Here is a 20,460-nt window from a genome sequence, read left to right as displayed (position 1 = left end):
CTGTCATGGAATTCCAATAATGTATGTGATATTTTCCTATGTGGCCACTCCTGACATTTCTGATGTTCAGCCCTTAAATTGTGCCTCTACTCCATTTTGTAAATGAACATGGTCTTGCCACTGTTTGGATTTTCACCAGTGTACTCGTATGGGTTTACCAAGTCCCAATAGCCTTTTAAATCTTGTGTGTAGACTTTTACCACTTCAGTAATATTGAATCATATGGTACTTTCTTTAGTGGCGTAACAAAAATTGAGGGGTCCCCCTGCAAAGTACATGGAGGGGCCCCCTCTCCGCATTCATTCAGGAGCTCTCAGCCCAGGGTTCTGTGCTGAGGAAGATGTCTGGAGCTCGATCTAATAATGTCTCTTCCATTTCTTTGAGGATATTTTGTATTCTGTGTTTTCTGTTTGGTCATCTAGCCATGATGGTGCTGCCATATGTAGATAGCTGTGTATTTCTAAGGGTGTATGTTGGAATTGGGGACTCTAGTTGGCAATAATTTGCACCCTGTCCAAATAAGGACCCTCACTCTAGTCAGGGTAAGAAAGTCACACAGGTAAGATAACTCCTGCAGCTTGGGATGAGCAGTCAGGCTTATCTCGACACAGACTCACACTCCTTACTGCGAAGGGGAGGTGATGCTTCTGTTTCTGGTCACGCAGCCTAGATTCCTTCCTGTGGTGCAGGGTTGAGGTGAAAATGACACCGAGGACAATGTTTGGGAAAATCCAGATAAACTGTGATGATAGAGCTGCGGTGGAAGAGGCTTGTGTTGATCCTACAGGTGCTGCGTGGATTCTTCAGCCGCAAGGCAGGTGCTGCATAACTTTGCAGCTGCAGCAATCTGATGTGTGGATTTTCTTCCCCAGGACACCACTTTCCACTTCCAAGGGCCCGGGGACTGGATTTGGCACCACTTGGTAAGTCCGGGCTCAGCTGAAGAGTCCAGGCACTGGCAGATGAAGTCTTTGATGTCCCTGAGACTTCTTAACAGGAAGCAAGCTCAGTTCAAGCCCTTGGAGAGCCTTGGAAAGCAGGATGTAGAAAGCAAAATCCAGTCCTTTCACTCCCAAGGCCGAAGCAGCAAGCAGCAGGCCAGCACAACAAGACAATAGGCAGAGTGGCAGTTCATCCTGCCATGGCCCCAGACACTCCAGGGGGGGGTTGGAAACTGCTTTGTGTAAGGACAGGCACAGCCCTATTAAAGTGCAGGTATCAGCTCCTCCCACCACCCTAGACCAGGACGACTCATCACCATATGCAGGGCACACCTCGGCTCCCTTTTTGTGACTGTCTAGAGTGAATTCACAAACTGTCCACCTGTCATCCTGAACCAGACGTGTATTCCACAGCCAGGCAGAGGCACAGAATGGTTAAACAAGAAAATGGCAGAGGTACGCCTTGCAATAGTGAAATCTAAATTTAGCTGTATTCCACTACCAAGACATGTAAAACACAGCAGTACATATCGTACCTTTTAAATACATTACACCCTTCCCATGGGGCTGCCTTGGGCCTACCCTAGGGGTGACTTACATGTAGTAAAAGGAAAGGTTTAGGCCTGGCAGGTAGGTGCACTTGCCAGGTCGAACTGGCAGTTAAAACTGCACACACAGACACTGCAGTGGCAAGTCTGAGACATGTTTACTGGGATATTTGTGTGGGGTGCGCAAACAGTAATGCAGGTCCACTAGTATTTGAATGACAGGCCCTGAGCGCATACAGTGCACTTTACTAGGGACTTACTGGTAATTTAGCATGGGGCAGCAGTGGTAAAGTGCCCAGAGTCCCAAAAGCCAGCAAAAAATCAACACTGGATCAAAACGGGTGGTCAGAAGCCAAAATCAAAGGGGAATCCACACCAAGAGCTCATATGTCTAACACTGTACGTTCTGTACCACACTTTGTCATTCATCTTTACAATACAGTGTGATCCATTTGGTACACAGTATTAAAAAAAGTAAATCTTAGTTTGTGTTCACTTATTCTTTTTCTTCAGACTTCTAAGGTGTTACAACATTCATGTGGTGCTACCTATGTGCATTTAGTGAGTGGGTGTTTGTATGGATCAATTCTGTTTTATTAAAGTCGCAAAGCAAATGGAATCACGCACAGGCCCAATCTGTGGAGTAGTTCTCCAATCTCTGATCCAAGGCAAGCGACATCCTCGCCATACCCAGGATGTACCACACTTTATGTAGCCAGTTCAAGATTTGGGGAATTTTGTCAGTGCCCCAGAGGGATAGAGTCACTTGGTGTGCCACCCCAGTTGCCAGTGTGCCATCTGTTTCCCTCAGCATGAGTGTAGGGGAAACAGCAGGGGGCTAAAAAGCCAGAGAATTGTGTAGGCAGGAAACCTAGGGATAGAAGTCTCAAATGCAGTGTCAGTATCATCTAGTACCTATGTTCAAAAATGTGAGAACTTGGGGCAATGCCATAACAGGTGAAATAGCAGGCCCCTCCCTTCGCAACCACTCCATCATTCTTTAGAGAACTCGGAGTGTCATAAGTTGAGACTGGCCGGGATTAAATACCAGTAGGATACTATTTTCTATGCTTTTTCTGTGCTTGAGATATTGCATGCCGTGTGTCGCGCTCTGAGAAATATATTCACGCGCTCTGCAAAATATATCCACCCACTCTGCATCTGAAAGTGGTCTGCCAATCTCCCCCACCCACCATCTCTGTCTAGGGGTGCGGGTATTGGTTTTCTCCCTATTAAGAATGGTGTACAATTCAGTGATAAGGTGCCTATCGCTGTCTTTCAGGACTGACCATTGTTTTGAAGGGACTCAGGGCCTTCTCTGCATGAGGATGTGCAGAGGGCTGAAGCACCCAGTGACAGACCTGAAGGTATTTGACCCAATCAGCTTCTTCTAGTCCATAGACAACTTCGAGCTGGTTGAAGGGAATGGACCCCTCAGGATCGAACGGGTATCGAATTCTCCTACAGCCCCCCTTGCGCCACCACCAAAATCGGTCAGGCTTTAAGCCCGGAGTGAATTCTGGGTTGCAGAGAATGGGTGTCATTGAAGAAGGGAAGGTTGTCAGCCCCACTGGGACTACCACCTCATCCCACACACGTAGGATAGCACTGGTTACTAGGTAAGAATAAAGTCCCCATACTCTGTGCTTTTTAGTGAGCTAGGGTTCCTTCCAAGTATGGGAGCCGGCCACTGCTTGGTCCATAAAACACCAGGGCTTCTCAGTGAGCGGTTGGCTCCATTGCACGAGAAACCGCAGCTGTGAAGCCTGGTAGTATTTCAGGAGGAAAGGCACAGCAAGGCCACATTCATGCATAGTGGGATACAGAAGATGTCCGTGAAGGGGGTGGGGGGGGATCTCTTCTTTGCCCAGATAAACTTGTTAATATCCGACTGCAAAGCTTGGAGTGCTTTTTTAGACAGGGTCAGGGGGAGTGCCTAAAAGAAACCGAATACGCAGAAGGGTGGTTATTTTGGTGGCCACAATCCTGCCTACCTAGGAGAAGCTCAGTCTCTCCCATGAGTTAATATTGGCCCTGACTTGTTTGGCCAGGTTGCCATAATTAAATTAAATGGTTCTAGAAAGTGTTTGCTAATTGAATCCCAAAATAGGGAATATTTGAGGAGCCCCACTCGAACAGGAATTGGGCCTGTGTAGAAGATTCAGTCTGGGGAGTGACAGAAATAATCAGGATGAGCGATTTTTTCATATTGACCTTGAAACCAAAATGGGTTCCAAAAGTTTGAAACTCTGTGATCAGTGCAGGAAGGGAGGTCAGTGGGTTGGAGATGGCTACTATCACGTCATCGGCATATATGCTGATCAGGTGTTCGTCTCCAAACATGATGTCAGGGTGCCCTCTCATGTTTCTGACTAGGGGCTCCATGCAAAGAGGAAGGGGGACGGGGCAGCCTTGGCGAGTGCCCCAATCCGGTGGAGAAGGGAAAGGAGGAGAGCCCATTGAGGCACATCATTGCCCTAGGAGAGTTGGATATGCTTTGATCCAGCTACGGTACTGGGGACTAAAGCCGAAAAGCTCTAGTGTGGTGCATGTAGGGCCAGTGCACGCTATGAAAGCTTTTTCTGTGTTGATTTGAGGAGGGTAGGGCTTTTTTTTCATCTCATCGACATTTGATCCATCAGCGGATATATATGTCTGCCTGATCTGGAAATCAGTCCCAGTATACGCGGGTTGAGCCGATGGGCCAGTATGCTAGTAAATAATTTAGCATCAATGTTGAGGAGGGATATGGGCCTATATGACCCTCAGAGCATTGGGTCCTTTCCGGGCTTAGGAATAACTGAAATACAAGCTTCCAGCGTCAAATCTGTAAGGAGCTCATAGAGGCAATAGAGTTGCAGAGGCGTGTGAGGACCGGGGCCAGCTCCTGGCAAAATGTTTTGTAAAACTTAGGAGAGAAGCCATCTGGTCCAGGGGACTTTAGGAGCTTAAGACGGGCAATAGCCAAAATCACTTCTTCAATTCAGATGGGTTATCCAGGGAGTCAACTACTTGCGACGGAAGAGGAGTAAGAGGGCGGGTTAAAGGGTATTCAAAGGGGTTGGTGAGCTCTCCCGACTGTTCTGCATAGTGGGAGTTGTAGAAATTGTGAAAAGCAGCATTGATCTATGTGTCTGACTGTACTCCTGTATTGTGGGTGGGGCAGATTGTTCAGACTGACCCAGATTGTACCTTGGCCTTCAAGGGTTGGGGTAACATTCTACCACTCTGGTTTCCCCCAGGTAATACTTATACCTCAGGCGGATGAGGGGATATTCTGCTCCAAGTCTAACCGTTTAAGGAGCAAATGTGCTAGTTTAAACTCTTACCAGACTCGTGGGGTACCTGTGTGCTTATGAATTGTTTCAAGCTCAAGAAATTCTAGTTCAAGCTCTTTTTGTTTCTCCTTTCGGAGATGGATTCCTGTGGCGGATATGGCTATGATCCCCCATCCCTCCCCTCCCCACCTCTGACAACCAATTCCATTTCAGAGCTTCCTAGAGGGAGGTTAACACAACCTGGTCAAAGTCATTGTTGTGTAGACAGTCAACAATTGTCTTTTGAATGGCTGCAGTTGTCTCAGGATTGAAGCAGTGACTCTCTAAGGCACTGACGCTCGCATAGGACATAAATGCATGGTGAAAGTTATCGGTGGTGGTCTGAGAGGGACCTGGGAGCTATAGAAAAGTCACTAACCAGTGTCTGGATGGCATTGGTTGCTAGGACATAATTGATCCAAGCATATGTTTTATGTGCTGCAGAGTAATGGGTTTAGTCCCTGGTGCTCGGGTAGTGTGCACACCAGGCATTGGTCGGTCCACAGTCGTCTAGCCAGCGTAGTCCCTGGGGTGATAAGACCCCAGTTTGGTCTGAGCGCTGGGCAGTGCGTTCCAGGTCATTGTCTAGTACTAAATTTAGATCACCCTCATTCAGAATTGCACTGTCTGGAGTTTAGAGGAGAAGTGCAAGGGCATTCAGGACAAATGTTTCTTACTGCTCATTAGGAGCGAACATGCTTGCTAAAGTACACTGGGAAATCCCCACCCTGAAGTGGTAAGCAATGAAGTGTCCCCATAGCTGATACCTTAGAAACAATGTCTCCCCTAAATCGGAAAGATAACAATATGGCCGCCACCATCGGCCCCCTTTTCGAGGGACCAGTGGACCACAGCTGTTGAGGTAACCAACAGGAGTGCATGCGTGGTACATCCTTGGTCAGTAATTGGGTTTCTTGGAGAAGGCATAAATTGCTGTCTGAGCGCTCCAGAATTGAGAGGATTGCCTTCCTCTTGGTGAGGTTATTAAGGTTTCTAACATTGCAGCTTGTGATTTTAATTTCCAGATTTGTCAGGTATGCAGATGCTACGGTCATGCCGGAGACGGGGTGGGGGGAGGAGGAGATGGGGGGGGGGGGGTGGGGAGGGGTTGGGGATGGAGAGGAGATGGAGGGGAGGAGAGAGACGGGGGAATGAGGGGCAGGGGTTGGGTGGGCACAGTGGAGGGCCCAGCAAAGATTCCCATTGCCCACCCAGCCAGTCTAGACCGGTTAGTGCCACCATGGATGATTTAGGATTAACAATCCCAATAACAATATAAAGAAAATGACAGCACACTTAATGCAACAAGTTGAGAGTCCATCAATAATGGCAGTTACAATAATCAGACGGACCGATGAAGTGAGGCACACCTGTTCAGCACAGGCAGGTTCAGGAGTTTGTCCCAACCGCATGGGGCATCACACCCTCTGTCCCTGCCTCTATGAAGCCCTTCTGCCAGGAAGAACAGTGTAATAGGGAGGCTCTCGCTTTCTGCATCATGATTAGCCTGATTTCTCAGCATCCTCTGCCACTGTCTGGAGCACTGATCACCACTCTTTGGCTATCATTATCGGGTCTGGGTTTGTTCCAGCCGGGGGTCCCGGACCCGGTGCCATTGGGATGATTGCTTTCTTATTGTCCGTGGCCTATTGTAACTGTCCGCTGATGCAGAGTCCACTATACCTAGGATAGTGCAGGCGTCAGTAAGTGATCTCAATTGGTGCAATTTCCAGTTGTGGCGGAAGATGATCCTAAAAGAATGGCCCCATGAGTATGTAATTCCAGCCTGACAAAGGTGGTCCATGATGAGGCAAAATACTTGCCATTTTTTAAGGGTAATTGCTGCTAGATCCTGGTATAACACGGGCGTGGCGTGGAATTGGATCAGGTGGGCATCCAGGGCCTTGCAAAGGATGTATTCTTTAATTGGAAAGTCATGAACGCAAGTCATGATCTCAGCAAGTGGAGCCTTGTCTGGCCTCGGAGAATCGCAGTCTAGTTGAATGTTGGTGTCCTCCGCTGCACCTAGGATATGGCGGAATGGGGCTTCTACGTATTCTCTGAGGTTTGATCCTTCTGTCTGTGTTGGAACTCCCTTGATTCGCACATTGTTGGGTTGTGAACAGTTCTTTAGGTCTTCGGCGTTGGCTGGGAGCTCAACATGGTGTTCTTTCAGGAGTAGGACTTGTTGTTGCACCCATTCCACCTGTTTGTCTCGTCCAGATTTGCGGTCCTCCATAGCGCATACCCTATCTCCAACCTCCTCCAAGTTCCGTCTGACTTCCTTCGACAGCGAGAGGGAGAGGTAAAGAGGGCCTCCAAGAAGGACCTAGTCACTGAACCCTCCTGGTCCCCCATGTCGAGCGGTTTGTCTGTGCTCTGTGTAGGGGATTTATCATCCGCATTCCCAGTTAACTTCAGGAGCATGTCTCTGGGGTAATAATCCTTTTTTAGTCCGGGCAGCGGCCATGGTAGAATCCTCTTAGATTGGCACACCAGGATGGGGCTGGACACCCTAGGCCCCTTGGGCCCAACATGGTCGTCCCAGTGAGACCAGCAAGGTTTTGTTTAGGGTAAGGGATTGGGGAGTGGGGGGACCTTGTCTCTTTGTTCGTCCCCCTTGTTGCAATTTAGAGGAATCCCCAGGGGAGCCATGACCGAGGTGAAGGGATTCCTCGGAGGCCAGGCATAGGCTTATTGCAGGGGGGGCCCTCACCACCAGCCAAAGAAGCGCTGGTGGCCCTGGGTGATGTCCGCAGGTCTTCATGATCCGGGACACAATCACGCAGGCCACTGCTTAACACCATGTTGCGGCACCCGCCTTCTCGTCCGCCAGCTCTGCCTCTCTGCCCCCCTGCCCACAGCTGACATCGCCCGTCCGGCGCCGCAAAGGAGGGCCAGCGGGGGCCTCTGGCGCAGTGGTAGAAGCAGGGATCTACCAGTATTTGGTAAGATCTGTTACTATATTTGGTCCTCACTGGGCCCCTGGGACTCCCAGGCAGCATTGGATGCCATAGAGAATAGGCAGGGGGGCTTCCTCCAATGTGACCCCCACTTGGGTGCAGCTGAAGCATTCGCACCTCCTCCCCAGCATCAGACACTGATCCACCGGGCCCACACCAATGGCACATAAGGGTGGCGGAGGTCCGCTGTGCCACTGGTGCACTTGAAGGAGATGTGCCGTATATGCAGTGCAGGTAGGTTTCCAGTTCGTTGTCCTTAAAAGCGAAGTGTGAAGCTATCTGGCTTCATGAGGGCAGGGCCCGGGATGTGTCTGTCTCTACCATCTGAAGGGTCGGATCTCCCTCCTGAACTTCCCGGCCAGGGGTAGGAGGGTTGCCGGAAGGCCCAAGCGGTGGCTGTGCAGTGTTGTAAGGCAGCGGGCCAAGGTTGTGAGGGATGGCTATGAATGACGGGGTGAGAGGGGTTTGCTTTAGTCTGCTGCTCCCCCCTCCTGCACCCCCCTGCCCCCCCCAATCAGGTGGCAGAGTGCCCCCTCACACACCACACACCTAACGATGCTACCTACTGCGATGGTGGGCCCAAGCCTTTTTTTTCTTGGGGCACCAGTAAGTCGGTGTCAGTCCAAGGAGCTGAGGTATGCAAAGTGGCCGCGAGGGCCCCGGCACATTCAGGGGTGGCAGCCTGGTGGTCCAGGCTATAGTCTGCCTGGACCTGCGTGTCAGCAGGAGCCTGTCCGAGCCGCCGCTCACATCTCTGCTGTCGCGCCTGCCATCTTGCAGCCCGGCACACCCTTGTGGAAAATCTGGTCGTGGCTGGTGGTGCTGAAATGGGGTCACCCGACGGGAGCAGGCTGTACCAGAGGGAGAAGCGAAGGCTGTGAAGTGCCTGGGGGTGGGGCGGTCTGGCTGGATATGTGGGAAGCGCGCTACTCTTCACTAATAATCAGCAGGGACGGAGAGACGGGAGAATACATCCCACCTGTCCGCAATATTGGCCATGCCCCACCCACCTGAGTTGGCGATTTTAGTTAAGTAATATATTGATATGAGGTCTAGAGGTTGGTAGGATCAGGTCAGTTGTTCCAAATCTTAACCTTGTGGAAGACAAGCTGTCTTCCACTGGCTTTTGCTCTCTTGATATTGGGACGTTCGATCAATTTTTGTTGCATGTGCACAGGGTTCTAGAAGCATTTAGATGTCTTATTTAAGGTTCATGGGAGCCCTTATAATGACATTTGTTTGTGCCTGCTAGTGTTTGAAAATGAACATTTTTATTTTCTGATATCTATCTTTTTAGAGGAAAAAGATAGGTGTTCCTAGCCAGTTGTTTTGAGCAATTAGATTATTTTCTACTGCTGATATAGTGGTGGCAAATCAGAAATAACTCTGGTATGAGGTTTGGATAAATTTAATCTTCAGTGAGAAAATGTTTCACATTTTTTCAAGCAAATTGTATAAAATGTAATGGGTTTTACTAGTAGTTTTAAAAGGATGATCAAAAAATATTTTGAACCGTTGTGATCAACAGAGTAAATCCCAACTCTGTAATTTTCAGTAGATTCAAGATTTTTTTTAAGTGGAGCCAAGCCATTCATTTTAAAATTACAGGGAGTGCAGAATTATTAGGCAAATGAGTATTTTGACCACATCATCCTCTTTATGCATGTTGTCTTACTCCAAGCTGTATAGGCTCGAAAGCCTACTACCAATTAAGCATATTAGGTGATGTGTATCTCTGTAATGAGAAGGGGTGTGGTCTAATGACATCAACACCCTATATCAGGTGTGCATAATTATTAGGCAACTTCCTTTCCTTTGGCAAAATGGGTCAAAAGAAGGACTTGACAGGCTCAGAAAAGTCAAAAATAGTGAGATATCTTGCAGAGGGATGCAGCACTCTTAAAATTGCAAAGCTTCTGAAGCGTGATCATCGAACAATCAAGCGTTTCATTCAAAATAGTCAACAGGGTCGCAAGAAGCGTGTGGAAAAACCAAGGCGCAAAATAACTGCCCATGAACTGAGAAAAGTCAAGCGTGCAGCTGCCACGATGCCACTTGCCACCAGTTTGGCCATATTTCAGAGCTGCAACATCACTGGAGTGCCCAAAAGCACAAGGTGTGCAATACTCAGAGACATGGCCAAGGTAAGAAAGGCTGAAAGACGACCACCACTGAACAAGACACACAAGCTGAAACGTCAAGACTGGGCCAAGAAATATCTCAAGACTGATTTTTCTAAGGTTTTATGGACTGATGAAATGAGAGTGAGTCTTGATGGGCCAGATGGATGGGCCCGTGGCTGGATTGGTAAAGGGCAGAGAGCTCCAGTCCGACTCAGACGCCAGCAAGGTGGAGGTGGAGTACTGGTTTGGGCTGGTATCATCAAAGATGAGCTTGTGGGGCCTTTTCGGGTTGAGGATGGAGTCAAGCTCAACTCCCAGTCCTACTGCCAGTTCCTGGAAGACACCTTCTTCAAGCAGTGGTACAGGAAGAAGTCTGCATCCTTCAAGAAAAACATGATTTTCATGCAGGACAATGCTCCATCACACGCGTCCAAGTACTCCACAGCGTGGCTGGCAAGAAAGGGTATAAAAGAAGGAAATCTAATGACATGGCCTCCTTGTTCACCTGATCTGAACCCCATTGAGAACCTGTGGTCCATCATCAAATGTGAGATTTACAAGGAGGGAAAACAGTACACCTCTCTGAACAGTGTCTGGGAGGCTGTGGTTGCTGCTGCACGCAATGTTGATGGTGAACAGATCAAAACACTGACAGAATCCATGGATGGCAGGCTTTTGAGTGTCCTTGCAAAGAAAGGTGGCTATATTGGTCACTGATTTGTTTTTGTTTTGTTTTTGAATGTCAGAAATGTATATTTGTGAATGTTGAGATGTTATATTGGTTTCACTGGTAATAATAAATAATTGAAATGGGTATATATATTTTTTTGTTAAGTTGCCTAATAATTATGCACAGTAATAGTCACCTGCACACACAGATATCCCCCTAACATAGCTAAAACTAAAAACAAACTAAAAACTACTTCCAAAAATATTCAGCTTTGATATTAATGAGTTTTTTGGGTTCATTGAGAACATGGTTGTTCAATAATAAAATGAATCCTCAAAAATACAACTTGCCTAATAATTCTGCACTCCCTGTATATTAATTACAGACATTTCAGTATGCATATGGACATCCGCTACTGTTTTTCAACAAGAAGGATCATCCCCTTGTTGTCAACTTTGGTGTAGTTTCATTTTCCAGTCCTCTCTCTTCTAAGAAGATGAGTGGTGGAAGAGTGCAGGTTTTCTCCACGCTCGTCTCAAACATGACACAGTTGTGAGGCATGCATTAAAAACGAAGCGGATCTGAAGAATGTAACATGGTTGAAATCCGTTGACTGGTTGTGGACTGCAACACTGCAGGATCAATAAAGAGACTTGTGTTAATAAGAGGTATATTTAGAATGAACCCAATAGTGACCAATATTGACCTCTGCTGCTGAGGAACAAGCAGAGGACATGTGACCTGAGCCACCTGTCAGAATGTTGAAATGAGATTTAAATGGTGTTAGAAATTGGGACTCTAGATGGCAGTGGTATGCACCCTGTCCAAGTAGGGACCACAGTCCAAGTCAGAGTCAGTCAGTCAGTTACACTAAATTAACCTGTGCTCACCCTGTGGTAGCTTGGCACAGAGTAGTCCGGCTTAACCTAAGCTGTAATGTGTAAAGTATTTTTTCAACACTTGAATTACAGTAACACAATAAAGACACCACAGAAAGACTCCACACCAGTTTAGACAAACCGGGGTGATTTATCTGGCTAACCTTAGACCCAAACAACAAAAAAATCAAATTTATTTTGCATAGATTATCACGGTTCAAGTATAATATTTTAACTCTGTTCTGAAAAGATGCAAATGCTCCCTTTCAGGGAATTACGGTAAGTTCTCTTTAAAGGAGTACTAGGGAAAGCACTTGCGATAAAATTTCTGATGCGGTCTTCTGACCAGAATGGTTTGCAGGAGATCTTGGTTGCCTGACCCCTCGAGAATGGAAGTCCATGCTAGGCAGAAACACACAACAAGCGGTCCAGAGTTGTGGCGTGGGGTCACGCTGGAGATTGCGCAATCAGCCCACTTCCTTCACTCACAGTAGCTTGTCGGTGCCTGGACGGCCGTGTGAAGATGTGCTCAGTCGCTGTGGCAGGTCCAGATACAGCGCAGCGGTGCAGGATGTTGGGCCACACTTGGCACACACACAGCGTGGTGAACGAAGAAGCGCTTCACACACTGGCTTTGGATGAAGAAGCACTCGACATGCGCTGGTCAGAAGGAGCATGTCGTACACTCGGAGCAGTCAGTCACACCGTTCCTTGTTGAGTCGCACTGATACCGGAATTACTGGTGACAGTCCCACGGTAGTGGTGTGCAGTTGAAATCTTTGATGGCCCTGAGCTTTCCAACAGGGGGCAAGCCAACATGCCCTTAGTTACTTAAGATGTCCTTTGGGGTTGTGGAGAAGGAGGCGTTCTTCTAACTGCAAGAGGCAGCAGGCCAACACAGAAGAGCACATTGCAAAGTGGCAATTCCTCCTAGCAGCACAGCGGGCAGTAGGCCAACACAGCAGAGCAAGTATCAAATTGGTAGTCCTTCCTGGCAGCACAGCTCCTCTTTGCAGTGTCTCCTGAGGACCTAAAAGTGAACTGATTTGGTGGGGTTTGGGGTTCAGAACTTATACCAAAATGTGCCTTTGAAGTTGGGGGTCTTCAGAAAAGGCCTTTGACAATCAAAAGGTCTTTTCCTTCCTTCTCTGTTTCCAGACACTCTACAGAAGGGTCTGCAGCCCTTTGTGTGAAGCACAGTTCTGTTCAGATGCAAGTGTCAGCTCCTCCCACCCATCTAGCCCAGGTGATGGTCCATCAGGATGCAAATGTCACTTAAGCTCCCATTTGTGGATGACCGTCTAGAGGGGATGCACAAAGCCCAAATGTTATGTGCCCCAAATGTGTATGCAGAGACAGGAGGAGGCACAGAATTGTTATGGTGAGAAAATGCCAACATTCTAGAAAGTGGCATTTTCAGACCTACAATTTTGAATTTGACTTCCCCAGAAGGTGTGATTTTTAAATTGTGAGCCCATAGACCTAAACTCCATATTTCTATATTTTCTATGGGACAGATAAGCTTGCAGCAGTGAAAAACGAAATTGAGTTTTTCACAACCTGGACATGTTAAACTAAGAAGTACATGTCTAACCTTTTAAATACCCTGTACCCTGCCCTTGGGGTTAACTAAGGAATACCTTAGGGGTGTCTTTTATGTAATAAAAAGGAAGGTTTGGACATGGCAAGTGGATGCACTTGACCTGTCAAAATGGCAATTTAAAAACTACACCTACAGACACTACAGCGACAGGCCTGAGACATGTTTGAAAGATAGCTGCAGTGGGTGGCACAATCAGTGCAGCAGGCCCACCAGGAGCATTAAATTTATAGGCCCTGGCACACATAGTGCACTTTACTAGTGACATACAAGCAAATTGAATATGTCAATTATGGATAAGCCAATGTTACCATGTTTAGAGTCCAGAGCAGCTTCATTTTAGCACTGTGTAGCACAAATGAGTCAGAAAAACAGGAAGTCTGAGGGCAAAAAAGTGAGGGGAAACGACACCATGTCTAACAAATGGCTAATGCCCCAGGGCCATTTGATATTGTAGCTTGCAACAACTGATTTGTTAATGTATTTAAGATCTAATGTAGGCAGGATTTTCGAATTCAGGTAGAAATTATTTAGAGGACAGTATTTCAAAGTATAGAGCCATGGAGAAGTTGCAGATCGCCCCCTTGGTGTATTCATTAACATACCTTGTGCTAGACCTTAGAGTGAGCTACATAAGGTCCTGAATGAGTCTGTCTTCCATTGTTCTTCCCACTCCTCCCATTTCTAAATATTCCTGCACCGCACTGGAAGATTTATTGTTGTTAACTGCTGATAGGAATAAAATTATATTTAAACGGTTAAAATGTTGCCCCACACAGTATACTTGCTTCAAAATGTTGGGATTTGGCTGAGCTGGGAAGGAGGGAATATGTACAGTTATTTGAATGACTGGGGTCCTGTCACAGGTGAATGTCAAGTGCTCTGTAGTTGGTAGTGCATTCATACTTTTTTTTTTTCCTTCAATTTTGACAAATTAGGTTGCTTACGTCAAATATGTGATATAAACATTTAATAGTAGGGTAATTCTGCTGTGTCCAGGTTTCGATGACAAGTGACTACTTTGGTAGGTGGATAAATCTTATTGTACACCACTGTCAAATCATGGGTTGGAAAGTAATTTTGTATAAGACCTCTCCAAAGCATCTCTTTACCAACAGAGCACTCTTTCACAACAGTTAAAGTAAAAAAACATTTTAGAGTGACCAAGCACTTTTTTGTTTTTCTTTGAGGTCTTCTCATAGTTCTACAAATAGGTTGTGTTTTTCTCATCTTTATAACATACTAGAAAGTGTTACCGGTTACATGTTATACAATCTTACTATTTCAAATGCTGCAATAGCAGACTTTACTTACACAACTGATTAATAGTATAGTAGCATCCTTCATATAGAAAACGTTTCCTGTCTATATTTAAAAGGGACAATGTATGCATTTATTGACAATTGGCCTCCTGTATTTTCCTTCTCCATTATATATCCCTACTCAAGCCAGTCTTCCCTTTACACTCCTGGCGTAGGTCTTTTCTATATTGTATCTATGACCTTCGTTCGGAATTTAAGTCATCTGAGTCATTACCCAAGTTGGACAAACTACCACTCCTTGCATGTCAAGTCGCTAGATCATCTTTTTTTTACAGTTCGGAAACCTGGACAAAAGGTTTCATGCTGAACTGTAGAATCGAACTCATTGATCTTAAACTTTTAACATCTATATTTTTTCTCGCTCATCTTAGGTTTCATCAGATGTCCCTGAAGCAAAATTAGCAGCAAGCTGAAACATGTTTGAAGAAAGCTAGCTTCTTGTCCAGTCGCCCAGAACCGGATTTCTCTCTATGGCGTGAGTGCAGCCCTCTGTTGCGTATTTGTTTCACCTATCCTCATTGCTGTCTTCCTACCCATGTTATTTTATTGATGCCTGTCAATAACCAATTCATATTTCCGCCTAGAGGTAATTGAAAGTGTGAATCTTCTTGGAAAGATTGTCCTTACTGGTTGATGAAATGGTTGTATGAAATTAAAACAAAAATTCAGAATTAAAAAATTGGCTACAACAAATATTTCACTTAAAAATATTTGGGACTATTTTTTATATTTGTTTTTACCTAGAATGGCTTTCACCAGGAGTAGATTGCCTCACCCCTTTCCCCGTTAAACACCAACATTCTTACCACGTTTTCTATTTTCGCCCCCCCCCACCCTTTTTGTCTTTTTATTCTATTCTCGGGGGTGGTCCACCCCTCTTTTTTCCCATCCTTAAATGTTTTTTTCCCCTCTTCTTTTTCTTCTTCCATACCTTCTGCTTCTGCTCCTTTCCTACTGTGACTTTTATATTTTAAGGTTTTAGAATTCCTGATTTTATAGCCATTGTAAGATTTCTTTTTAAAGATATATGGAGGACCCGGGTTGAAACCCAAGTTCAACCAGGGAACACATTGTTTTTGAGGAAAAGATATGTCATCATCATGACCTTTCCCAAAAATTTAATTTTGTCAGCCTGAATGCATTATACTGGCTTTCCTCATTTTGAATTTTCGTCAGAATGATAATGTACACATGAAATATTTCCCTCAACATCATTCTAAAAACCTTTGACTATTAGGTCAGCCCACCTGTGATGTATGTTTCATGTACTTCAGTTATTAAAATCAAGTTGCCATACAAGTTTGTCACACAGTTTTGTTTAAAACTCAAGGTTAGCTCAGTTGTTCGGCGAGTTAAATCTTGTCCAATTTCTGAAATCATTCAAAGTAAATTATGAATGCAGGTTGTTTGATTCCTTTTTGTATTATATTAATTAATGCTTGATTAATGGCAATTGGGGTGTCTTTCTGTCTTGTTTTTAGTATTTTGATACCTCCCTCATGAACCTTTGTTTAGGTGAACTGACAAAGGGCTGATATGTTTGCATAGAATAGATGTGCCTAGATACTTGAAATGCATGGATTGTGTTACATCTCATTCGCACCATTTATGTCCAAAGAATTAAGATGTGGATTTAAAGTATTTAAGGAATCAAACAGGATTTTGGCAGGAACTCACAAGTCGAGTACATCACTAATGATTACTACGGATAATATGCCAATATAGTTTTTGCCCAATGGGCACCTGACAAATCTTATGGTACAAGTTTGTTGTCTGTGTGTTAAGAAACCAATCTAGTGTCAGCTTTTCCATCAGGTCCATAATTCATTTATGTGGAACCCAATAGCCCATTGTTAGAACTGAATTGTGGTCTTCTTCAGGACAGACATAACCTTGCTAATTTAGAGCCATTGCCTAGCAATTAAATCATTTAAGACCCTTCTGCTTCCAGGAACATTAGAGTGCACACCCATATCCAGGCTGGCGCGGTCCTCCCTGAGTTTAGTCCAGCAGAGGCAATGGTTTTGATGGGCGGCCTGGGAAGAGGCAGAGTCTCCCAAATATATCAAACTCTGGTCACGATGCAGCCGCTCACAAGCCTTCGAGAGCGATGGGAGTGCTGGCTGGGGCAGATGGAGGAGGAGGAGGAGGAGGAGGAGGACTGGCAGGACGTCTTGGAGGTCGCGAGGAGCTTGGCCATTGTCTTCCGCCTTCACTTAGTACAGACATGCTACTTGGATGCTGCTTACCTCACCCCTGATAAAATGCAAAGGGCAGGTCTTTGGCCCCATTCTGCCTGCTTTCATTGCTCACAGACTAATGCTGACTTTTTTATCACATGGTGTGGGCAAGACCACGTATAGAGACCTACTGGCGGGCAGTGAACACTGAAATATCCAGGAAAATTGGGGAGAGAGTTGGAGACAGCCCCGTTGCCAATCCTACTGGGTGTCCTGGAGGGAGTGGGGAGCAGCAGGGCAGATCGTATTTTTCTGAGGATAGCATATCTGGTGGCCAAGCGAGATATAGCTGCCAGTTGGAGATCAGAGATGGTGACCACAATCACCCAGTGGGGATGAGGGGTAGATTGGTGTGCCCAGCGGGAAAAGCTAGTCTATGAAATGAGGGGATGCCCAGCTAAATACCATAATGTGTGGGGTAAACGGAGGTGGAGTCCTGTGATATTTGATGACAATGTATAACACCAAGTATGGCATTGATTGCTCAGGGTGAAGGTCCATGGAGGATACAATGTGTGAAAAGAATGTTATATCTATACTCTGTCTCGTGTGCCGACATTGAGTACATGCCAAGATGTAAACGTGACCTGTTATCAAGTTGTTCTCATAAAAATAAATAAAGATGTTTATAAAAAAAAAAATATATATATATATATAACAAAATATTCTGCAGTTATTTTATTGTTTTGTTTCACCCTGGTTAACTGCATATGAAATAAATCACACACTTTACATGAAAATTAAATGCAGATTAATCCAGGGGAAAACCAATGTATGTATGAAACATCAGTTGGTTAATGAATTGACTGCAGATGTCTGTGTGTGTGACTAAATAGTCACAGCATTTAATACTGGTTGATGCGGTGGGGACTAGTGTCTTCTGTATTGATCGTGCTAGGTCCCAGTCTTTAAAAGAAAGCACTGCGAATGCATCATTATTTTTAAACTTTTATTGCAGACAGCATAAAATAGGTTGCAGCAAAAGGATTTATTCTCAGGGTCACCTCCCTGTACGTACAGAAACTGTGTTGACCACAAGGCCGACAACCTTGCACTATGGTGAAAGTGTCGGCGTTGGAGTATGGTAGTATAAAGTGCACTGGTGCAGGGTGTGAGCGGAGCAACTCGACATCTTAATGGATGTGGCGCTGTTCTACTCTCTCCTGTTGACGTAGCACAGCTACTTTACGAGCTGCGCTGTGTTGTATGATTTCTTTGTAAATCTAAGCCTAAGTATTTAAAATAAAACACATGCTTTCGAAGTACATATTTCAGTTATACGTATCAAACTGCATACTTATCAGACTGTACCTTGTACCTACATTGTGTCTGTTAAATGATACATTGCAGAACTCGGCTAATACCACTCTTACATTCACACACAGAATAAGTATCTGTCACCGTGTGTCGAAACAAAACTTCATTAATTAAAACGAATATTGGCTCCCAAACACCCTTTACAGTTGGATATGTATATTTCTTTCAGCTAACCGGCACCCTAGTGTGAAGGGCTCTTTGATTGTCATCTCTGTCCCTACCTAGGCTTCACAGCACAGGAGACGTGCTCCCTAATTTTAATTTCAACTAAAGTCACCCCAAGGCCCACATTAAGCCCCCCAGGACCCAAGGACAGTATGGTTGTGTTTTTATTTTTTTTAAACCAAAAGTATGGGAATTGTTTTTTAACGTTGTTTAACAAAAACGAGCATGTTGGTCCCCATCGACCCTACCTGCTTCCACCTCTGTTTAAATGCAGATTTTCCTTGCTAGCATAAAGGGCCATGTTACCTTTTTTTTGCAAGGCCTAAGCAAGAGAGGGTCCACCTGTGGGGTTTTTCTCTGTTCTCTTTTTTTTTTTTTTTTTTTTTTTTTTTTTATAAGCACACGGGTCCGACTACCTGCTTTGAGTCTTAGACTTATGTGTGACTGGCTAGTGAACCGAAAATGAAGACAGCCTTTAGGTATCATTGATGCTGCAGTTGCAGTGACACTGGAACCCATAGTGTGAAGGACCAATTAAACCCAAATTTGTGGCTTTTTGTCTATTGTTTTGTGCTTACATTAGGGCCCAGTGTAACTTTACAGTGCTTCTGTTGCCTTTGACATGGGAGCAGTGGCTCACTGGAGGGGAATATTGAATCAAAGAAGAGATGGACTTCAGAGCAGTTGAAGGGAGGGGCAATATGGTGGCCTGTGTTTTTGACAAGGGGCTGAGGAGACAGCCAGCTGACAAGGAAGTAGCTGTCATTAGTGAAACTGGTGCAGTGACACTGGGGACCAGAGTTTGAGGGGCCCATTCCATCACATTTAGGACACTCATTTTACAAAAGGGGCATCGGCCTCGTGTTCCTTGCTAGCATTCGAGCCAAGGGCACCCTCACTGCAGAGTGGGGCAACAAGTGGAAGCTATTTTTTTTCCTGAAAGGGCCAGAGAGCTGCTTTCAAGATTTGAGTGATGGCCAGGCATGATAGGAAGGGGGTGAAAGAAGCACACAAGACAGACTGCTACTCCGGCCCACAGCTTTCATTAATCCAGCAGGTGCTGTTGCATTGAAGTCAAGGGGCTCCAAACACTCAATTATGGGGAGCAGTGTTTGTTTATCTGTTTGTTTAATGCATTGACTCTTTCACAGGTCTCACGTTTACTGTGGGTTATGAGCTACAGAAAAAGTACCTGTGTAATGATTTCACAAGCCCTGCCCCCTGTACTCAGCCCTGTCCCTCCAGCTCCTTCCAATCCTAGCCATTCAGTTGTAGATGGGGTGCCTGACGTCAAAACATTTTTCTTAAATCCATGAGATCATACTAACAAGAAAGGGCTAGTCCTAAAATGTCCGTGGATGATTTGGAGTGAGTCAAATTATTCATTAAATTTAGTCAATAGAATAGCATAACACTTGACAAGTTTTTTTTTTTTTTTTTTGTATCCAGTTCTCTTCCAGGTTGTTCCCCACAAATCTGCTCTAACTGCCCTAACTTTCTAGCATCTGTAGCCATCAACTAACCTTACTCACCGAGCACAAGTTGGATGGAGCACAGATCCTTCTCCAACTGTGGACAGTGAAAAGGACAGCACTGTTATTTTTTCACTTGTCTCTGTCAAACTAGGATCCTTGTAAGGGTCAGCACAAAAAAGTTTGTTTTTACCTCACTCATTAGAACCAAATCCAACCACAACCAAGACGGTAAGAAACCTTGCTTTGATTCAGAGATTTTGTTTGACCATCTAGGCACCCCAAGGATGAAAGGAACATGCCTCCAGCTGAATGTGCGTCTACAAAATAAATCATAGGTCTCCTCTGAAAGAACCTTCAATTCGAATTGACAATATCCCTTATGTATGGGAGCTCTGATTACTGCATTATGGTTTATAGCAGTCTTTTAAAAAGATTCACTGACAGATTGCACCTGGTGCAGAATAGGGCAGCTAAAATGAAGAATCAACTTGTAAAAGATACCTGTACCCGCATGTTATTGGCATTACAGCTAACTAGGATTCACTAAAATGACTACTATCAAGTATATTCTAAAAATGAAAGCAATGATTGCTTTTCTAAACGTGTGATAATTGCAGATACTTTGATAAGGAAGCAAGTTTGAGATCTGCACCAAAAAGGCAAAGTGTTTGTTTCACTTCATGTTTTAGTAAAGAGCATTAATCAAATCAAAATCAAATCATTAACATTTATAAAGCGCGCTACTCCCCCGTGCGGGTCTCAAGGCGCTAGGGGAAAAAAGGGGGGGTTAACGCTGCTCGAACAGCCAGGTCTTTAGGAGTCTCCGGAAAGCGGAGTGGTCCTGGGTGGTCCTGAGGCTGGTGGGGAGGGAGTTCCAGGTCTTGGCCACCAGGAAGGAGAA

At 45.3% G+C, this 20,460-nt stretch overlaps 1 protein-coding gene across 4 annotated transcripts in view; it reads left to right on the top strand.

The window, feature by feature from the left end:
* PIK3CB (phosphatidylinositol-4,5-bisphosphate 3-kinase catalytic subunit beta) overlaps window positions 1-20,460 on the top strand; it is a 1,042,661-nt gene that overhangs the window by 135,094 nt on the left and 887,107 nt on the right. For all 4 annotated transcript variants that reach the window (XM_069213799.1, XM_069213795.1, XM_069213796.1 and 1 more), the window contains exon 2: window positions 14,734-14,837. The gene's annotated coding sequence lies outside the window, so the exon portion shown is untranslated. The remainder of the gene's footprint in view (window positions 1-14,733; window positions 14,838-20,460) is intronic.

Source organism: Pleurodeles waltl, chromosome 11, assembly GCF_031143425.1.
Source record: "Pleurodeles waltl isolate 20211129_DDA chromosome 11, aPleWal1.hap1.20221129, whole genome shotgun sequence".
Classification (NCBI taxonomy): Eukaryota; Metazoa; Chordata; class Amphibia; order Caudata; family Salamandridae; genus Pleurodeles; species Pleurodeles waltl.
The sequence above is the reverse complement of the archived record's forward strand: the minus strand, read 5'-3'. Positions and strand labels throughout refer to the sequence as shown.